A 22260-nucleotide genomic window follows, 5' to 3' on the forward strand; every position below is an offset into this window, starting at 1 on the left:
AAAGCAGTATGGTACTGGCACAAAGACAGACTTACAGATCAACAGAAGAGGATAGAAAGACCAAAAATAAACCCACACACCTATGGTCAATTAATCTACAAAAAGGAAGGCAAGAATATACAGTGGAAAAAAGTCTCTTTAATAAGTGGTGCTGTGAAAACTGGTGAGCCACATCTAAAAGAATGAGATTAGAACATTCTCTAATACCATACACAAAAATAAACTCAAAATGGATCAAAGACCTAAATGTAAGACTGGATACTATAGAACTCTTAGAGAAAAACATAAGCAGAACACTCTTTGACATAAATCACAGCAATATCTTTTTGCATCTGCCTCCTAGAGTAATGAAAATAAAAACAAAAATAAACAAATGGGACCTAATAAAACTTCAAGCTTTTGCACAGCAAAGGAAACCATAAACAAAGGAAAAGACAACCCACAGAACTGGAGAAAATATCTGCAAATGATGTGACTGACATGGGATTAATCTCCAAAATATACAAACAGCTCAACAGTTCAATATCAACAAACAACCCAATCAAAAAATGGGCAGAAAATCTAACTAGACACTTCTCCAAAGAAGACACACAGAGGAGTGATCAAGATGGTGGAGTAGTAGGACATGAAGCTCCCCTTCTCCCATAAATACATCAAAAATACATCTACACGTGGAATGATTCTCACAGAATATCTACTGTAAGCTGGCAGAAGACCTCAGACTGTTGAAACGGCAAGAAAATCTCCAGTAAGCAGGTAGGAAAAAAGAAAAAAAAAGCGAGAAAGGAATTGGGATGGGACCTGCACCCCTAGGAGGGAGCTGTGAAAGAGAAAAGGTTCCTGCACCCTGGGAACTCCCTCACCAGTGGGGAGATTGGCTAGGAAAGAAGGGGAGTTTCTGAGCCTCATAAGTGAATGCAGCACTGGGTTTGTGGCAGCCAGAGCAAAGGGAGAACTACACAGATGGTCAGTGCTGCCACCCTGCACTCCCTAGCCTGAGACACTCTTCCACCAGTGCGGGCAGGGGCTGGGTGCTGGAACTCTGGCTTTGGAGATCAGAACCAAAGAGAGGACTAGGGTTGGCTGTGTGGAAACAGCCTGCAGGGGGACTGGAATCCAGTGTGAGCACAACTGAGGGTGTACTAAGAGGAAGCCTGGGCCGCCTTAGAGGCCAGTCGCCATTGTTTTGGGGGTGCATGAGAGGAGAGGTAGGACTCTGATTGTAGCCTTTTTCCCTGTGCGTGTGGTCTCAGAGGGCAGGACACTGTCTGCACAGGCTCCAGGAGTGGTCTCCTGGCCCCCGCTGCCTCCCTCCCAGAACTCAGGAGTGGTCGCGATCCACTGCCACTACCCGTCCAGATGCCAGGAGTGGTCGCAAGCCCCCACTGCCTCCACCCCAGACCCCAGGAGGGGTCGCGAGCCTCGCTGCCTCCCTCCCGGACCCCAGGAGTGGTCCTGAGGCCCTGCCGCTGCCTGCCTGGACTCCAGGAGTGGTCACAAGCCACCTCGATTCCCATGATATGCTCTTAGGGTGCTCCTGAGCCGCCACCACAAACCTGAGAACCAGGCACGAGCTGCCACATCTGCACGCCCGCTATCAAGGAAATAACAACAAGCACATGCTGAGGAAAGAGGTGACAGGCATCCATACTAAAAAGAGCCCTTGCACCAAATATATTAAACTCACACAAGCTACAGAGGAACACCCCCGCGTATTAATAGCCCTCCACAACCACAGTATATAATTGTTTCTCCTAAACTCACAAAGTAAGAGAAATATAAATAAAATGAAGAAGCACAGCAACCACTCCTAAAGACCAAGAGAATTCCCCTGAAAGAACAAACAATGAAACACACCTCTTCTAATAGACACCAGTTTCAAAAAGGAGATAATGAAAATACTAAAAGAATTAAGAAAGACTATTGATGGAAATGTAGACTACTGTAAAAAAGAACATGAAGCTATAAAGAAGAACGAAGAAAAATTAGAAAACTCATTTGCAGAGACAAAAGCTGAGCTAAAAGCAATGAATAGTAGAATGAACAATGCAGAAGAACAAATAACTGACCTGGAAGATAGAATAACAGAAACCACCCAATCAGGACAGCAGACAGAAAGCCAGATCAAAAAAAGAGAAAGCAACATAAGAGAACTATGGGATAATATAAAGCATTCCAATCTACACATAACAGGGATCCCAGGAGAAAGAAAAGTGGATCAAAAATGTATTTGAAGAAATTATGGCTGAAAACTTCCCAAACCTAAAGAAGGAAACAGATATGCAGGTTCAGGAAGCACAGAGGGTTCCAAACAAGATAAACCCAAACAGACCTACATCAAGACATATCATAATAAAAATGGCAAAATTTAAAGACAAAGAGAGGATTCTAAAGGCAGCAAAAGAAAAACAAAGAGTTAATTACAAGTGGACTCCATAAGGCTATCAGCAGATTTCTCTACAGAAACACTGCAGGCCAAAAGGGAGTGGCAAGACATATTCAAAGTCCTGAAAGGGAAAAACGTGCAACCTAGGATACTCTACCCAGCAAGATTATCATTTAGAACAGAAGGAGGGCTTCCCTGGTGGCACAGTGGTTAAGAATCGCCTGCCAATGCAGGGGACACGGGTTTGAGCTCCGGTCTGGGAAGATCCCACAGGCGGCAGATCAACCAAGCCCATGCACCACAACTACTGAGCCTGCACTCTAGACCTCGAAAGCCACAACTACTGAAGCCCGCGTGCCTAGAGCCCATGCTCCACAACAAGCCACCACAACGAGAAGCCTGTACACTGCAACGAAGAACAGCCCTCCATCACCGCAACTAGAGAAAGCCTGTGCACAGCAACGAACACCCAACACAGCCAAAAATAAAAATAAATAAAATAAATAAATTAAAAAAGAATAGCAAGGTGAAGAATTTCTCAGAAAAGCAAAAACTAAAGAATACAGCAATACTAAACCTATCCTAAAGGAAATATTGAAAGGTCTTCTCTAAATAAAAAAGAAGAATCTACAGGAAAGAGAAAATCACAATTAGAAAGTAAATCACTTAAATAAGCCAGTACACAGATTAAAAAAAAAATCAAAATATTTCTGTGAAAGTGATGATAACCACAATGAAGAGCAAAAGAATGATCATGAAGATGTAAAAGAGGACACCAAAATCATAATATGAGGATAAGAGTAAGAAAATGTAGATTTTTTTTTTCCTACTATGTGTTTGAGCTTATATGACTACCAGTCTAAGGGAAATATTGGGTTGACCAAAAGGTTCATTCGTTTTTTTCTGTAAGATGGCTCTAGTAGCACTTAGCTCTCTCTTTAACTTCGTTCGAAACAATTTTGTTAGATTGTATGTGACAGCTGTCATATCAGCGTGCATTTAAAAAAAGACTTCTCAAAATTGGTGAATTTTTGTGTAGCCACTTAATATTGAAGATAGAAGAAAAAAAGCAACACTTTTGGTATACTGCGCTTTATTATTTCAAGAAAGGTAAAAACTCAACCAAAATGCAAAAAGAGATATGTGCAGCGTATGGAGAAGGTGCTGTGACTGATTGAATGTGTCAAAAGTGGTTTGCGAAGTTTTGTGCTGGAGATTTCTCACTGGACGATGCTCCACGGTTGGGCAGACCAAGTTGATAGCGATCAAATCAAAAAATTAATTGAGAACAATCAACGTTATACCATGCAGAAGACAGCTGACATACTCAAAATATCCAAATCAAGCACTGAAAATCATCTGCACCGGCTTGGTTATGTGAATTGCTTTGATGTTTGGGTTCCACATAAGTTAAGTGAAAAAAAAACCTTCTTGACTGTACTTCTGCATGCGATTCTCTACTTAAACTTAATGAAAACATTCTATTTTTAAAACAAATTGTGACGGGCAATGAAAAGTGGATACTGTACAATAGTGTGGAACAGAAGAGATCATGGGGCAAGCGAAATGAACCACCACCAACCACACCAAAGGCCAGTCTTCATCCAAAGAAGGTGATGTTGTGAATATGGTAGGACTGGAAGGGAGTCCTCTATTATGAGCTCCTTCCAGAAAACCAAACAATTCCAACAAGTACTGCTCCCAATTAGACCAACTGAAAGCACTCAATGAAAAGCGTCCAGAATTAGTCAACAGAAAACATATAATCTTCCATCAGGATAACACAAGATTGCATGTTTCTCTGATGACCAGGCAAAAACTGTTACAGCTTGGCTGGGAAGTTCTGATTCATCCGCTGTATTCACCAGGCATTGCACCTTCAGATTTCCATTTATTTCGGTCTTTCCAAAATTCTCTTAATGGAAAATATTTCAATTCCCTGGAAGACTGTAAAAGGCACCCGGAACAGTTCTTTGCTCAAAAAGATAAAAAGTTGGGCTTCCCTGGTGGTGCAGTGGTTGAGAGTCCACATGCCTATGCAGGGGACATGGGTTCGTGCCCTGGTCCGGGAAGATCCCACATGCCACGGAGCGGCTAGGCCCGTAAGCCACAGACGCTGAGCCTGAGCGTCCAGAGCCTGTGCTCCGCAGTGGGAGAGGCCACAGCAGTGAGAGGCCTGTGTATCACCAAAAAAAAAAAAAAAGATAAAAAGTTTTGGGAAGATGGAATTATGAAGTTGCCTGAAAAATGGCACTAGGTAGTGGAACAAAAGGGTGAATACGTTGTTCAATAACATTCTTGTGAAAATGAAAAATGTGTCTTTTATTTTCACTTAAAAACCAAAGGCACTTTTTGGCCAACCCAACAGATACAGGAAGGGGTTAACATACTTGAAAAAGAAGGTAAGTACAAATCAAAAACATATAATAGATTCCCAAAAATGAAAAAGAAGAGAACATAAGTATAATACAAAAGAAAACCATTGAACTACAAAAGAAAAAACAGAAATGGACAAAGAAGAAATACAAAATCAACAGGAAAACAAGGTTTAAAATGGCAATAAATACATACATAAATGTCAAAGGACTAAATGCTCCAACCAAACAACACAGAGTAGCAGACTGGATAGAAAAACAAGAGCCTACAATACACTGCCTATAACAGACCCACCCTATGGCAAAAGACACACACGGATTAAAAGTGAGGGGATAGAAAAAGATATTTCATGCTAACAGAAATGACAAGAAACCAGGGGTCACAATACTTATATCAGACAAAACAACTTTAAAACAAAAGCCATAAAGAAAGATAAAGAAGGACACTATATAATGATAAAAGGAAGAATACATGAAGAGTATTTTACACTCGTCAACATACACACACCTAATATAGGAGCATGCAAATACAGAAAATAACTACTATGAGACGCAAAGGGAGAAACTGACAGGACTACAATAATAGTAAGACTTTAACACCCCACTCAAATCAATAGATAGATCTTGCAGGCAGAGAATCAATAAGGCAATAGAAATCCTAAATAATACAGTAAAACAGACATAACTGATATTTGGACATTACATCCAAAAAAAACCCAGAATATACATTCTTTTCAAGCATACATGGAACATTCTCTAGGACTGACCACATACTCTGGCACAAAACAAGCCTCAACAAATTTAAGAGTATAGAAATTATCTCAAGCATCTTTTCTGACCACAACAGCATGGAACTAGAAATTAACCACAGAAAAAGAAAAAGAAGAAAACAATTATATGGAGACTAAGCAACATGCTACTAAAAAACCAATGGGTTAACAATGAAATCAAAGAGGAAACTAAAAAATACCTTGAGACAAAAGACAATGAAAACACAACCATACAAAAACTATGGGATGCAGCAAAAGCAATTCTTAGAGGGAAGTTCATAGCAATACATTCCTTCCTCAAAAAAAACAAGAAAAATCTCAAATAAACAACATGAACCTACCACTTAAAAAAATAAGAAAAAGAAGAACAAACAAAACCTTAAGTTGGCAGAAGGAAGGAAATAATAAAGATCAGAGAGAAAATAAATAAAATAGAGATCTAAAACACAATAGAAAAAAAATCAAGAAAACCAAGAGCTGGTTCTTTGAAAGGATAAATAAGATTGACAAACCTCTGGCCAGGCTCACCAAGAAGAAAAGAGAGAGAACCCAAATAAACAAAGTAAGAAATGAAAAAGGAAACATAACAGCTGATACCACAGAAATTCAAAAAACCATAGGGAGTACTATGAACAATTATATGCCAACAAATTCAACAACCTAGAAGAAATGGACAAGTTTCTAGAAACATACAGTCCACCAAAATTGAATCCAGAAGAAATAGATCATTTGAACAAACCGATCACTAGAAGTGAAATAGAATGTGTAATTAAAAAACTCCCTACAAACAAAAGTCCAGGAGCAGATGGCTTCACAAGAGAATTCCACCAAACATACAAAGAACTTATACTGATCCTTCTTTAACTCTTCCAAAAAATGGGAGAAGGGAACACTCCCAAAGACATTCTATGAAGTGACCATCACCCTGATACCAAAACCAAAGACAACACCAAAAAAGAAAATTACAGGCCAATATCTTTGGTGAATAGAGATACAAAAATTCTCAACAAAATATTAGCAAACCAAATCCAACAACACATAAAAAGATCATACACCACAATCAAGTGGGATATATCCCAAGTTCCCAAGGTTGGTTCAACATACACAAATCAATCAATGTGATACACCACATAAACAAAAGAAAAGACAAAAAACATGTCATCTCAATAGATGCAGAAAAAGCATTTGACAAAATCCAACATCCATTCATGACAAAAAGTCTTACCAAAGTGGGTACACAGGGAACATAATAAAAACTATTTATGACAAATCCACAGCCAATATAATACTCAATGGTGAAAAGCTGAAAGCCTTCATGCTAAAATCTGGAACAAGACAAGGATGCCCAGATGACTTACCTGGTGGTCCAGTGGCTAAGACTCTGCACTCCCTATGTAGGGGGCCCAGGTTCAATCCCTGGTCAGGGAACAAGATCCCACATGCCACAACTAAGAGTTTGCATGCTGCAACTAAAGATCCTGCATGCCGCAACAAAGATCCCAAGTGCCACAACTAAGACCCGGTGCAGCCAAATAAAAAATAAATAAATGACAAGGACGCCCATTCTCATCTCTTTTATTCAATGTAGTATTGGAAGTCCTAGCCACAGCAATCAGACAAGAAAAAGAAATAAAAGGTATCCAAACTGGAAGGGAAGAGGTAAAACTGTCATCATATGCAGATGATAATATATATAGAAAACCTTAAAGACTCCACACAAAACCTGCTAGAACTGATAAATTCAGCCAGGTAGCAGGATACAAGATTAACATACAGAAATCGGTTGCATTTCTTTACATCAACAATGAAATATCAAAAGCGGAATGTAAAAAAACAATACCTTTTAAAATTGTAACCCTGGGACTTCCCTGGTGGCGCAGCGGTTAAGAATCCACCTGCCAACGCAGGGGACACGGGTTCGATCCCTGGTCCGGGAAGATCCCACATGCCGCAGACCAACTAAGCCCATGCGCCACAACTACTGAGCCTGTGCTCTAGAACCCACGAGCCACAACTACTGAGCCTACATGCTGCAACTACTGAAATCCGTGCGCCTACGGCTCCTGCTCTGCAACAAGAGAAGCCACCACAGTGAGAAGCCCGCACACTGCAACAAAGAGTAGGCCCCTCTCGCCGCAACTAGAGAATGCTGGAACGCAGCAACGAAGACCCAATGCAGCCAAAAATGAATGAATAAATAAATAAATTTAAAAAATAATAAAATAAAAATCGGAACCCCAAAAATAAAATACTTAGGAATAAACCTCACCAAGGAGGTGAAAGACTTATACATTGAGAACTATAAAACATTAATTATAGGAAACTGAAGATTATTCAAAGAAATGAAAGATATCCCAGGCTCTTGAATTGGAAGAATTATTACTGTTAAAATGGCCATACTACCCAAAGCAATCTACAGATTTAATGCAATCCCTATCAAATTACCCATGATATTTTTCACAGAACTAGAACAAATAATCCTAAAATTCATATGGAACCATAAAAGACCCAGAATTGCCAAAGCAATACTGAAGAAAAAGAACAAAATAGGAGGCATAACCCTTCCAGATATCAGACAATACTACAAAGCTACAGTAAGCAAAACAGCATGGTATTTGCACCAAAACAGATATATGGATCAATGGAACAGAATAGAGAGCTCAAAAATAAACCCACACACCTACGGTCAATTAATCTTCGACAAAGGAGACAAGAATATACAATGGGAAAAAGACAGTCTCTTCAGCAAGTGGTGGGAAAGCTGGACAGCCATATGTAAATCAATGAAGTTAGAACACACCTTCTCACCATACACAAAAATAAACTCAAAACGGCTTAAAGACTTAACATAAGATACGACATCATAAAACTCCTAGAATAGAATACAGGCAAAACATTCTCTGACATAAATTGTAACAATGTTTTCTTAGGTCAATCTCCCAAGGTAATAGAAATAAAAACAAAAATAAACAAACGGGACCTAGTCAAACTTACAAGCTTTTGCACAGCAAAGGAAACCATAAACAAAATGAAAAGACAACCTACAGAATGGGAGAAAATATTTGCAAACAATGCGACTGACAAGGGCTTAATTTCCAAAATATACAAATGGCTCATACATCTCAACAACAGAAAAAAACAACCCAATCCAAAAATGAGCAGACCTAAATAGACATTTCTTCAAAGAAGAAATACAGATGGTCAATAGGCACATGAAAAGATGCTCAACAATGCTAATTATTAGAGAAATGCAAATCAAAACTACAATGAGGTACCACCTCACACCAGTCAAAATGGCCATCATTAAAAAGTCTACAAATAACAAATGCTGGAGAGGGTGTGGAGAAAAGGGAATCCTCCTACACTATTGGTGGAAATGTAAGTTGGTGCAGCCACTGTGGAAAACAGTATGGAGGTTCCTCAGAAAACTAAAAATAGAATTACCATATGATCCAGCAATCCCACTCCTGGGCATATATACAGACAAAATTATAATTCAAAAAGATATACATATGCCAATGTTCACAGCAGCAATATCCACAATAGCCAAGACATGAAAACAACTTAAATGTCCATCGACAGATGAATGGATAAAGAAGATGTAGTACATATATATACAATGGAATACTACTCTGCCATTAAAAAGAATGAAATAATGCCATTTGCAGCAATATGGATGCAACTAGAGATTATCATACTAAGTGAAGTAAGTCAGAAAGAGAAAGACAAATACCATATGATATCACTTATATTTGGAATCTAAAATATGATACAGGGACTTCCCTGTTAGCGCAGTGGTTAAGAATCTGCCTGCCAATGCAGGGGACACCGGTTCAATCCCTGGTCCAGGAAGATCCCGCATGCCACAGAGCACCTAAGCCTGTGTGCCACAACTACTGAGCCTGCGTTCTAGAGCCCGTGAGCCACACTACTGAGCCTGCATGACACACCTTCTGAAAGCCATGCACCTAGAGCCCATGCTCCACAACAAGAGAAGACACTGCAATGAGAAGCCCATGCACCATAACAAAGAGTAACCCCCGCTCCTGCAACTAGAGAAAGCCTGTGCACAGCAACTAAGACCCAACGCAGCCAAAAATAAAATTAAATTAATTTTAAAAAGTAATAATAAAAAATAAAATATAAATCTAATGAACCTATCTATGAAATAGAAACAGAATTATGGACATGAGAACAGACTGGTGGTTGCCAAGGGGGAGGGGGTTGGAGGAGGGATGGAGTGGGAGGTTGGGGTTTGCAGATGTAAGCTTTAATATATAGAATGGATAAACAACAAGGCCCTACTGTATAGCACAGAGAACTACATACAATATCCTATGATAAACCATAATGGAAAAGAATATTAAAAAAAGAATGTGTGTGTGCATATATATATATACATATATATATATATATGTATAACTGAATCACCTTGCTGTACAGCAGTTAACACAACATTGTAAATCAACTATACTTCAATGAAAAAACAAAGACATACAGATGGCCATCAGGCACATGAAAAGATGCCCATCATCACTAATTATTAGAGAAATGAAAATCAAAACTACAATGAGGTATCATCTCACACTGGTCAGAATAGCTATCATCAAAAAGTCTAGAAACAATAAATGCTGGAGAGTGTGTGGAGAAAAGGAAACCCTCCTACACTGTTGGTGGGAATGTAAATTGGTACAGCCACTATGAAGAACAGTATGGAGCTTCCTTAAAAAACTAAAAATAGAGCTACCATATGATCCAGCAATCCCACTCTTGGGCATATATCTGGAGAAAACCATGATTCGAAAGGATACATGCACTCCAAAATTCACTGCAGCACTATTTACAATATCCAAGACATGGAAGCAATGTAAATGTCCATCCACAAATGAATGGATAAAGAAAATGTGGTAATATATATATACAGTGGAATATCAGCCATAAAAAAGAACAAAATAATGCCATTTGCAGCAACACGAATGGACCTAGAGATTATCATACTAAGTGAAGTCAGACAGAGAAAGAAAAATATATGATATCACTTATATATGAATGTAAAAATCTTATGAATGTAAAAAATCTTATTTACAAAACAGAAACAGACTCACAGACTTCAAAAACAAACTTACAGTTATCAATGGGGAAAGGTGGGGGGGAGGGATAAATTATGAGGTTGGGATTAACAGATACACAGTACTATATATAAAATAGATAATCAGCAAGGACCTACTGTACATCACAGGGAACTCTACTCAGTAATCTGTAATAACCTACATGGGAAAAAAATCTGAAAAAAATAGACATATGTGTATGTATAAATGAATCACCTTGCTGTACACCTGAAACTAACACAACACTGTAAATCAACTATATTCCAATATAAAGTAAAAAAAACTTTTTAAGTAAATTTAAAAAATACACAAGGAGGAAAAGAATACTGTTTGATTTACTAGAACTGTATTATCTACCTCCATTATTCAGCATCATTAGGAGATCAGCTATGTGGATTTTTCAAATAAATGAATTTTATCCTTTTACATACCGAAAGTATTTTTTAAAACATTTTAAAAAACAATCACAAGCTTACAGAAAAGTAGACACACAGTATATACACCATGACTTTTCACCCAAACCACTTGAGAATAAGTTGCTGATCTGATATCCCAACACTGATATTTCCTATAAAACATGGGCATTTTCAACCATAAAAATCAGGAAATTGAGTGATATATTACTACCATATGGCCCTCAGATCCCATTCAATTTTGCCAATTCTTCCAATATGTCCTTTACAACAATAGGATCCAGTTCAGAATTACACACAGTATTACACATTGTTCAAATTACACATTGTTGTCATTGTCTCTTTAGTTTCTTTCAGTCTGGAACAGTTCCTCAGATTTTCTCTTTCATGACTGGTAATTTTAAAAATTACCAAATGTTATTTTATAGAAGGTCTCCCAAAATTTGGATTTGCCTAATATTTCTTCAGGACTAGAATCAGATTATGCATCTTTGCAGCAATATTACAGAAGTGATGCTATATTCCTTACATTGCATCTTATCGGATGGGCACGTTTTCAATTTAGTTCATTACTGAGGATGTTACCTTCAATCTCCTGGTAAAGGTGGTATCTACCAGGAGATATTCCTGGCAGAATATTATTTTTTCTACTTTGCTGTTAATAAATATTTGGGAAAGAGATACACTGAGACTGTGTAAATGTCTCATAACCTCATCAAGCTTTTCCTCCATTAGTTTTAACATCTCTATTAATGTTTCTTAAATGAATGAATAATTACTGTGATAGCTATCAAAGAGTAATTTTCTAATTCCATTATTCCTCCTACATTTATTAGTTAAGATTCTACTATAAGAAAGGGCTTTGTCCTCCACACCCGCCCCAATACCGCCTTGTTTTTCATTTTTTAAATATCACTATGGACTCATGCATTCCTCTCTTGGGCTCCAATTCCCAACCAGGTTTTTGTGGATGCCCTCCTCTCTCAGCCTCATCTACTGGTTTTTGTGGGGTTTTAAAAATAAATTTATTTTTGGCTGCGTTGGGTCTTTGTTGCTGTGCGCAAGCTTTCTCTAGTTGTGGCGAGTGGGGGCTACTCTTTGTTGTGGTGCATGGGCTTCTCATTGCGGTATCTTCTTTTGTTGAGGAGCACGGGCTCTAGGCACGTGGGCTTCAGTAGTTGTGGTACGCGGGCTCAGCACTTGTGGCTCGCGGGCTTAGTTGCTCCACAGCATATGGGATCTTCCTGGACCATGGCTCGAACCTGTGTCCTCTGCATTGGCAGGTGGATTCTTAACCGCTGCGCCACCAGGGAAGTCCCTCATCTACTGGCTTTTGGACCTCCATCATGGTGTATTATCTTTATATATTGCTGACTTTGATTTGCTAATATTTTGTGATTTTTGCATGCATGACAGTTACCCATCTGTAGTTTTCTTGTAATGTCTTTGGTTTTTGGTAACACAGTAATACTACCTTCATAAAATGAGTTGGGACATAGTTCCTTTGCCTCTCTTTTCTGAAAAAGTTTATGTAGACTTACTTCACTCTGTATGACAGACTCTAGGTCAGAAAGAGAAAGACAAATACCGTATGCTAACACATATATATGGAATTTAAGAAAAAAAAAGTCATGAAGAACCTAGGGGTAAGACGGGAATAAAGACACAGACCTACTAGAGAATGGACTTGAGGATATGGGGAGGGGGAAGGGTAAGCTGTGACAAAGTGAGAGAGTGGCATGGACATATATACACTACCAAACGTAAAACAGATAGCTAGTGGGAAGCAGCTGCATAGCACAGGGAGATTAGCTCGGGACTTTGTGACCACCTAGAGGGGTGGGATAGGGATGGTGGGAAGGAGGTAGATGCAAGAGGGAAGAGATATGGGAACATATCTATAACTGATTCACCTTGTTATAAAGCAGAAACTAACACACCATTGTAAAGCACTTATACTCCAATAAAGATGTAAAAAAAACAAGTTTATGTAGAACTGACTCGATTTCCTCCTAAAATGTTTTGTACAACTCACCAGTAAAATCATCACAACCTGAAGTCCTTGTTAAGTTTTTAACTACAAATCAATTTCTTTTGTAGGCATATTTCTTCTTGAGTAAGCTTTGGTAACTTATGTTCTTAAAAGAATTTGTCCATTTCATCTAAGTTACTGAATTTATTGGCATAAACCTGCTAGCAGTATTCCTTTATTACCTACATAATGTCTGTAGGATCCGCAGTGATGCTGCCTCTTTCATTCCTAATATTGGTAATTTTTGGCTTTTTTATCACTTTGCTTAGAGGCTTATTCATTTTATTGATCCTTTTTTTTTTTTAAAAGAACCATCTTCTGGTTTCACTGGTTTTCTCTGTCTCTGTATTCTATATCACTGATTTTTGCTCTTATCTTTAATTTCCCTCCTTTACTTATTTTGAATTTAATTAGCTCTTCTTTTTCAGGTTTCTTAAGATAGAAGCTCAGGTAATTAATTCTAGACATTTTTTCTTTTCTAATATAAACATTTTATTATATAAATTTCTAAGCATTAGTTAGCTGCATTCCACAAATTTTTTGTATGATATGCTTTTATTTAATGTATTTTTGAATTTCCTTCGTGATCCCTCTTTTGATCCATGGGTTATTTAGAAATGACCGCCTGGTCTTCCGGAACTGGTGGCGCAGTGGTTGAGAGTCCGCCTGCCGATGCAGGGGACACGGGTTCGTGCCCTGGTCCGGGAAGATCCCACATTCCGCAGAGCGGCTGGGCCCGTGAGCCACGGCTGCTGAGCCTGCGCGTCCGGAGCCCGTGCTCCGCAACGGGAGAGGCCACAACAGTGAGAGGCCCGCGTACCGCAAAAAAAAAAAAAAAGAAAAAAAAAAGAAATGTACCGCCTAATTTTCAAATATCTGGGGATTTTCTGTTATTCATTTCTAGTTTAACTTTGTTGTGGTCAGAAAACACATTCTGTATGACTTCAATGCTTTAAAATTTGTTTTCACTTGTTTTATGGTTCAGAATATTTGTGAATGTTTTACAGTGGCTGAAAATAATGTGTATTCTGCCGTTCACTAGTAGAATGTCCTATAAACATCAATTAGGCTAATTTGATTAATAGTATTAAAGTTTTCCACGTCCTTCTGATATTTTGTCTACTCTTTCTGTTTCTTTACCAAGAGAGGTATTGAGATCTCCAACTATAATTGCAGATTTGTCTGTTTCTCCTTTAGTTCCATAGATTTTTTTGCCTCTTCCACATCAAAGCTCTACATTTAGAGTTGCTAAATCCTTTTGGTGAACTGACTGCTTTATCATCATAAAATGTCACTTTTTACATCAATGTTACTAGTTCTGAAGTATACTGTCTGATATTAATATAGCCAATTCAGTTTTCTTTTTATTAGCTGGCATATTCTAGTATGCTATCTAAAGGATTTTCCATCCTTTTACTTTTAACCTATCTGTATTATTATATTAAAAACACTGTTATTCCCTCTAAAAAATAATACAAATGAATGTATATGCAAAACAGACTCACAGATACAGAAAAAAATTTGTGGTTACCAAAGTGGAGGGGAGAGGGACAAAATAGAGGTATAGGATTAACAGATACAAGCTACTACATATAAAATAGATAAACAACAAGAATACACTGTATAGCACAAGGAACTTTACCCATTTTCTTGTAAAAACCTATAATGGAGTATAATCTACAAAAATACTGAATCACTATGCTGTACATCTGAAACTAACACAATACTGTAAATCAACTATACTTCAATCAAAAAAAAACCCATTGGGGGCTTCCCTGGTGGCGCAGTGGTTGAGAGTCCGCCTGCCGATGCAGGGGACACGGGTTCGTGCCCCAGTCCAGGAAGATCCCACATGCCGCAGGGAGGATAGGCCCGTGAGCCATGGCCGCTAGGCCTGCGCATCCGGAGCCTGTGCTCCTCAATGGGAGAGGCCACATCAGTGAGAGGCCCACGTCCCGCCAAAAAAAAAAAAAAAAAAAAACCATTGGTATTCCTTTTGCTTTATTTAGGTCTTTTTGTTATATCTTCTATTCCATTCATTAAACTGAAAGTTTTCCTTTCCATCTGTCTGCATATTTATAAGTTTTGTAATTTAAGATCGTCTGCTAATTCTGTCATCTCTTTCATTTTCTATTTATTTCTATATTTCATTTTCTCCTGGTTCTGGGTTCCTTGCATGCCTGGTAACTTCTGATTGTGAATTTTACAATGTTGAATGAATAATTTTGTTTTACTCCTTTAATGAGTGTTTAATTTGGTTCAGGCATGCAGCTAAGTTTCTTGAGGCTTGATCCTTTTTTTGGATGCACCATGCAGCATGCGGAACTTCCCCTCCCAGGGATCGAACCAGGGCCCCCTGCAATGGAAGCATAGAGTCCTCTAACCACTGGACCTCTGAGGAAGTCCAATATTTAATGGTGGATATTGTTTCTTTATTTGGCCGAGCTGTGCAGCTTGCAGTATCTTAGTTTCCTGACCAGGGATTGGTCCTGAACCTGTGCCCTCGGCAGTGAAAGCAAGGAGTCCTAACCAATGGATTACCAAGGAATTCCTTAGAGGCTTAGTCCTTTTGAACGTTTGTTTTTAAGGTTTGTAAGGGGGCATCTGCAGCAACCTTCACTCTAGGACTAATTTCGTAACACTTCCCCTCAGCCTCAAGAACCTCCTTTAACATTTCTTATGGTACAGATCTGCTGGTAACTAATACCTCTACCTTTTTTTTTCCCCAATCAGAAAATGTTCTCCATTTCATCTTCAATTTTTGAAAGATATTTTTGTTGTATATAGAATTTTAGATTGATTTTTATTCCCCAGCACTTTAAAGATGTTGTCTCACTATCTCATGGCTTGGAAGTTTTTGATGAGAAATCAGAAATCATTATTTTTCCCCTCTGCATAATGTGTTACTTTTCCCTCAGTCTGCTTTTAAGAATTCATCTCTGGTTTTCAGCAAGTTTAGTGTAAAATGCAATATAAGTGTGTTTATGCTACTTGTTATGTGTTGAGCTTCTTGGGTCTTTTTTATAATTTTATTTCTCTGTTGTGATCTTCTCCTACATTATGGCCAATTTCCTTTAAATTCTTGAACTTATGTGTCATAGGTTTTAAAATCCTTGTCTGCTAATTCCAAAATTTGTCATCTCTGGATATGTTTCTATTCACTTTTTCCTCTCAGTTATGGATTACATTTGTTTCTTCATATATACACTAATTTTTTATTATATCCTGGACATTGTAGATGCTACAGTGTGAGTTTGGATTGTGCTGACTTCCTTTAAAAAGTGTTGAGTTTTGTTCTAGAAGGCAGTTAATTTATTGGCTACTCAGCTTGATTCTGTCAAAGCTTGTTTTAGGATTTGTTAGGATGGCCTTTCTGAGGCCTCAACAGAATACTAAGGAGTTCCACAAGCTCCTCCTACTCTGGCATATCATGACTCAAATGTCTCCCAGCATTGTGTAAACTCTAGAATCTCCATTCAGTTCACAATCCCACTCCTCTACTCCAGTAGTTGTTCGCTGCTAGTCCTCACTGAATCTCATTCTGGAACACATGCAGCTTAGTATTTGGCCAAAAGCTCATGGGTTCCTTCTACAGATTTCTGGTGCCCCATCTCTGCACAAAAACCCCACCCCTGTACCCTGCCTCACAATTCACAACCACCTCAGCAAACCCAAACTTCTTTCTTTGTTTCATCTGCCTAGTGACTACGGTTCTCTGTTGGGTTCTAACTCTATGCACTGAAGTTCGCAAAATATCCCTACGTAGAAAACTAGAATAAATGTGTAGTCACCGCATATATTTCTCTTTTCTCAAAAATCACAGCCCTGCACCATCTGTTGCCCAATGCCTGAAAAGAGTGGATTCAAATATTTTTTCCAGTTTTATAGTTGTTCATCTTGGGAGCACAAGTATGATACTCACTACTCTATTGCAACCAAAATCACAAGCCCTGGATTCAGCCTTTTTTTAAAATCATAAATAACTTTTGTTGGACTTTTCATGACTTTTGGGCATAAATTTAACTTTTAGATTAATTCATCAAATTGTTTAACAAATATTTATTAGGCACTTTGTAGCTTTCATTTGTTGTTTTGGTTCAAAAATGACAGTTTTGGGCTTCCCTGGTGGCGCAGTGGTTGGGAGTCTGCCTGCTGATGCAGGGGACGTGGGTTCGTGCCCCGGTCCGGGAAGATCCCACATGCCGCGGAGCGGCTAGGCCCGTGAGCCATGGCCGCTGAGCCTGCGCGTCCGGACTGATGTAGCCGCAAGTTTGAAAGAAGTAAAGGAGAAAAGTGGGAAGCTAGGCAAATGGAGCAACATGGAAATCAAAGTTCCTAAGAAGACAGAAACAACTGAACATAGGTAAGAAAAATTATTGAGGAGAGCCAGAAAAATTCAGGCGTTTGTTTAAGGCAAGGTAAACAATATTAGGTTCAGGGTCAAACTAAAACAGGGAAAAGGAAAGACAAGAGAAGCTGAAGATATAAGAGGGTGAGAGGAATTGAAATAATGAGAAGAACATAGCATATAGGGAAAACTGAGGGGATGTGGACAATTCAGATAAGGGGAATGGCTTCATCCACAGTAGGAGGTGTGAGTGACTCAGGAGAGAAGAGTTGATGAGCAAGTGTGGGTGGGAGCTCAGAACTGGGAAATGAGAGCAGCCGAAAAGTGCGTAGTAAGTGAAGAGAGCTAAACCACCATGGCCAGAAGAACCACAGAGAGGACATAAGCAGACAGCTGAGAAAAATAGCTCTAGAAATATGAAAGCATTTGGGAAGAGGTGAGTGATACTAGAGCATCAATCAACATGGAAACATCCAGAAAATACATACATACATATGTAAAAAAACAAGAACAACAGCCAACACTCTCCTTGATCCTGCAAACCTTTTCAGCTATTGCCCTATCTCTCTTTCCACTTATAGCAAAATTCACAAGACAATTCTATGTGTTTCACTTCCTTACCTCCTGTTTTCTCAGATTACTAAAACTGGTTTTGTCAAGATCACTAATGGCCTTCCCATAGTCAAACCTGCTTCTCACTTGAGCTATCGACATTTCTTTTTTTAATTTTTATTGGAGTATAGTTGATTTACAATGTTTGTTAGTTTCTGCTATACAGCAAAGTGAATCAGCTATATGTATACATATATCCCCTCTTTTTTGGCTTTCCTTCCCACTTAGGTCATGAAAGAGTACTGAGTAGATTTCCCTGTGCTATACAGTAGGTTCTCATTAATTATCTATTTTGAGCTATCGACATATTTGACACAGTTGATGACTCCTCCTTCTTATAACACTTTATTCTTTTCTAAGACACTATTCTCTGTTTTCCTTACTTTACTAGTTGTTCTTTTAGCATCTTTTGCTGGGTCCTCCTCCTCTTTCTTATTTCTAAATGCTAATGTGCTCTAGGCTTAGGTCTTGGATCTCTTCTCTATATTCACTTCCTATGTGATCCCATCAGGCTTTAAGACTAACTACATACATATATAACTGTATGCATCAATGATTCCTAATTTTCTTTCTTTAACTCAAACCTCTCCCTTGGTCATACTTCTACTTACCTACTGGACACCTCCTTTGGATATCTAACAAACATCCCCAATTTACATGGGTTTTCTTTTCTTTTTCTTTTTGACTGTGCCGTGCAGCTTGTGGGATCTTAGTTCCCCAACCAGGGACTGAACCTGGGCGGCCGACAGTGAAAGCGCCGAGTCCTAACCAATGGACCGCCAGGGAATTCCCATCCCAATTTACATGTTTAAACTAGAGCCACCCAAATCTCCTTTTCCAGTGTTTCCTCATTAAACTATTTTTCTACTTGCTCAAGTCAAAAAACTTGGGAGTTCTGCTTTATGCTTCTATTTTTCTCATACATCACTACCCAAATCATTAGCTAATCTGGTGGTTCTACCTTTAAAATACAGCCCAAATCCAAGCATTTCTCATACTTTGTACCATTACCACTTAATCTAACCACCAATATTTCTCACCTGGATTACCACAAAATCCCCTTTGTTAGTCTTCACCCTTCTACCCTTGCCACCTACAGACAGTCTTCTCTCAGCAGCTAGACTGATCACTTTAAAATACAGATCACGCCCTCTTCTTGCTTAAAATCTTCCAATAGATTCCTATTTAAATTAGAACCCAAGGTCCTACCAGATCTAGACCCTTCAACTACTCTAACTTAATTTTCTACCAGTCTTCCCCTACCATTTTGCTCCTTCTTGTGATTCCTTGAACACACCAAACATGCTCCTACCTCAAGGACTTTGCACTTAGTATTAACACTGACTGAAATATTCTCCCCTCAGATTTTGAGTGACTCACTCCCTGTTGAATGAATGAATAAATATTTAAAGATAATTTGTTGCTATGTAAAAAAGAGAACTTCAAGAATGAGACAGGAGGTTCTCTCTAAATAAATCCACTTCTTACTATCAAAGAAAAAAAAAAAGAATGAAGCAGGAGGGACTTTCCCAGGGGTCCAGGGGTTAAGACTCTGTGCTTCCACTGAAGGGGGGATGGGTTTGATCCCTGGTTGGGCAGCTAAGATCCCACATGCCACGTGGCATGGCCAAAAAAAAAAAGAATGAGGCAGGAAAAACAAGTTTTGAGACTACCAGAATAATTCAAAGGGAAAAGTGTGGTGGCTTGGACCAGGAAAGCAGCAGAGATGGAATGAAGGGACATATTCTGGATATATTTTAGAAGAGTAGCTAAGAATTGCTTATGAATTAGAAACAGGATGAGATAAAGGAATCACTCAAAGGATGGCACACAGGTTTTTGCATGAGCAAACACGTGGATGATGATATCATTTATTAAACTGGAGAGTACTAAGGTAGTAACAGGCTTGAGAATGTGCAAGGGATGTGGGAACAGGGAACCAAGAGTTCTATTTTGAATATGTTAAATTTGAGATGCCCATTAAAAATTCAAACAGCTGGACATATATATCTACAGTGTAGGAAAGAAGTTAGGGCTATATATATAAATTTGGGATTCATCAGCATAGAACTGTTAGCAGAACCATTGACCAAAACTGTCCACCCTGGCCAGGCCCTATAGTAACCACGTGCATGAGTTATCTTACAACAGGAGGTCCTGGTAAGGAAGGCGGAACTAACAAGCTACCACCAACCGGAAGAATTAGGGAAAGGTCAAAAGGAGAGAGGAGACGCCAGTCCATATGTCCTACCAACCTCCCACAACCCTTCTCGCTGGAATCCATCTTGGCTGAGCGATGTGTGCACCACCAGGAAGGACCCTGAGTTAGAATGACTGGCCAGAGACAACGCGGAAACTAACCCGATTACCATAAAACCCAAGACTGCGAGCCATGCGGCTGAGCAGTTCTCCTGGGTTCCCTTACCCTACTGCTCTCCGTCCGGGTGCCCCTTGCCAATAAAGTTTCTTGCTCTGTCAGCACATGTGTCTCCTCAGACAATTCATTTCCAAGTGTTAGACAAGAGCAATATAACCAATACTTAAAGCTGTGAGTGAATGAGATCACCCAAGAAGAGCCAGGCAAAAGTAGACTCATCAAAGGAGACTGAAGTATGGCCAGTGAAAAAGGAGGTATGAGATCATGGTGTCATGAAAGCCAAGAGAGCAATGTTTTTTAAAAAGGGGGAAACCAACTATATCAAATCTGCAAAGAAGTTATTGAGAATTAGAAAATAACCGTTTTATCTGGCAGTATGGAGATTACTGGTGACCTTACAAGAGCAGTTTTAGTGAGGGAAAAAAAGGAGAAAAATCTAAACAGAGTGGGCTGAGGAGGAAAGGGGAAGCAATAAAGTGAAAACAATCAGTACACACAACTCTTGTGAATTTTGCTATAAACTAGAACAGAGTAGTAGCCAGAGGTTGATCTGCAGTAAAGGGAGAGTTTGTCTGTAGACTGGAGCTACCAGACCATGTTTATATGCTGATCTAAATGATCCCCTAAAGAGGGAGAAACTGCTAATGCAGGAGCAAGGACAACTGAAAAGCAAAATGCTTGACTTGGCAAAAGGGACTGATTTGATCCAGCCTCCGAGAGGACTTAACTGACTTTAAGATAAAACAATAAACAATTTAAAGGTCTCCTCTTACAATTATTATTTTTAGGCAATGAAATAGCTTTATATCATATGTTAACCAAAAAAAGAGACATGTATGATGACCAATAGCTCCTGTTATTTATGTGTTAATACCACATCAAAGGTTACAACCTACTTAGATAAAACTAAACAACTAGCTACCTGGCTACAAGTCTCCCCAAAGCGCCAGGTCCAGAATGGGTTTCAGGCTTATTCTCCTGAAAAGAAATGAGATCTATTAATGTCAGGTTGTCCAACTAACTGAGTGCGTTACACCCACATCAAATCACACTGGGCTAATGGAAGCAGACATCAAAAATATATATGACCACGCCAAATGGCTCCATTCCTTTGGACAGGGTAACCCAAGCACTGATTCTATCTGGACCAGGATCAAAATTGTTACCAAACGTAACCTGGTTCTCCTTAGGCCACTGGTTACTATAGTTCTTTTATTGGTTTTTGGCCCCTGCCTTTTTAATCTGCTTGTTAAGTTTGTCTCTTCCAGATTACAATAGTTTCACATCAGGATAATGGTGATGCAGAGATTCTGGCCATTCCTCGGAACAGATCCTGCTGGAATAACAACAGAAGTCACCCTGGGCCCCTTAATGAGACAGGGTGAGAGCTCCGTGAACCCAACTAGGTAGGGTCTATGAACCACATGCTAGCCTGAAGAAGCTACGGAAGACAGACCTTTGTCCTACATCCTCCCAAAAAAGATTTCTTGGGGCTCATGTCTCGCAGGGGGGGATTTGAGGCAGGAGATAGATGGGCCCCAGGCTGAGCAGCTGGAGTTTGTCCCCTGTGGACAGATACTCCAAGATGAATAGCAAGGAGCAAGGAGGAGCTGAGCTCTGCCCAGATAAAAGATAAAGAGACCACATGTTCCTCATTCTCGAGGTCAAGGAGACCTTCCCAACTACAGGTGCGCAAAAAGACTCCTCGGGGGCCAAAAAGGGAAGGAGCACCACCCCATAGTAGGTGATGTCAACCTACCCATAGGCCTCTTCGCTAGAATCCACCTTGGCTAAGAGACGCGTGTGCACACAGGGGAGGACCCTGAGTTAAACCAAATA

General features: G+C 39.2%; 1 protein-coding gene across 1 annotated transcript in view; it reads right to left on the reverse strand.

Annotated features, from left to right (window-relative positions):
• The window catches only part of RAD50 (RAD50 double strand break repair protein), a 98593-nt gene that overhangs the window by 71676 nt on the left and 4657 nt on the right, over positions 1-22260 (reverse strand). The gene's annotated exons all lie outside the window — the stretch shown is intronic.

This window comes from Aethalodelphis obliquidens, unplaced genomic scaffold (assembly GCF_003676395.1).
Source record: "Aethalodelphis obliquidens isolate GAN/ISIS:26980383/991018 unplaced genomic scaffold, ASM367639v1 scaffold4, whole genome shotgun sequence".
In the NCBI taxonomy this organism is placed as follows: Eukaryota; Metazoa; Chordata; class Mammalia; order Artiodactyla; family Delphinidae; genus Aethalodelphis; species Aethalodelphis obliquidens.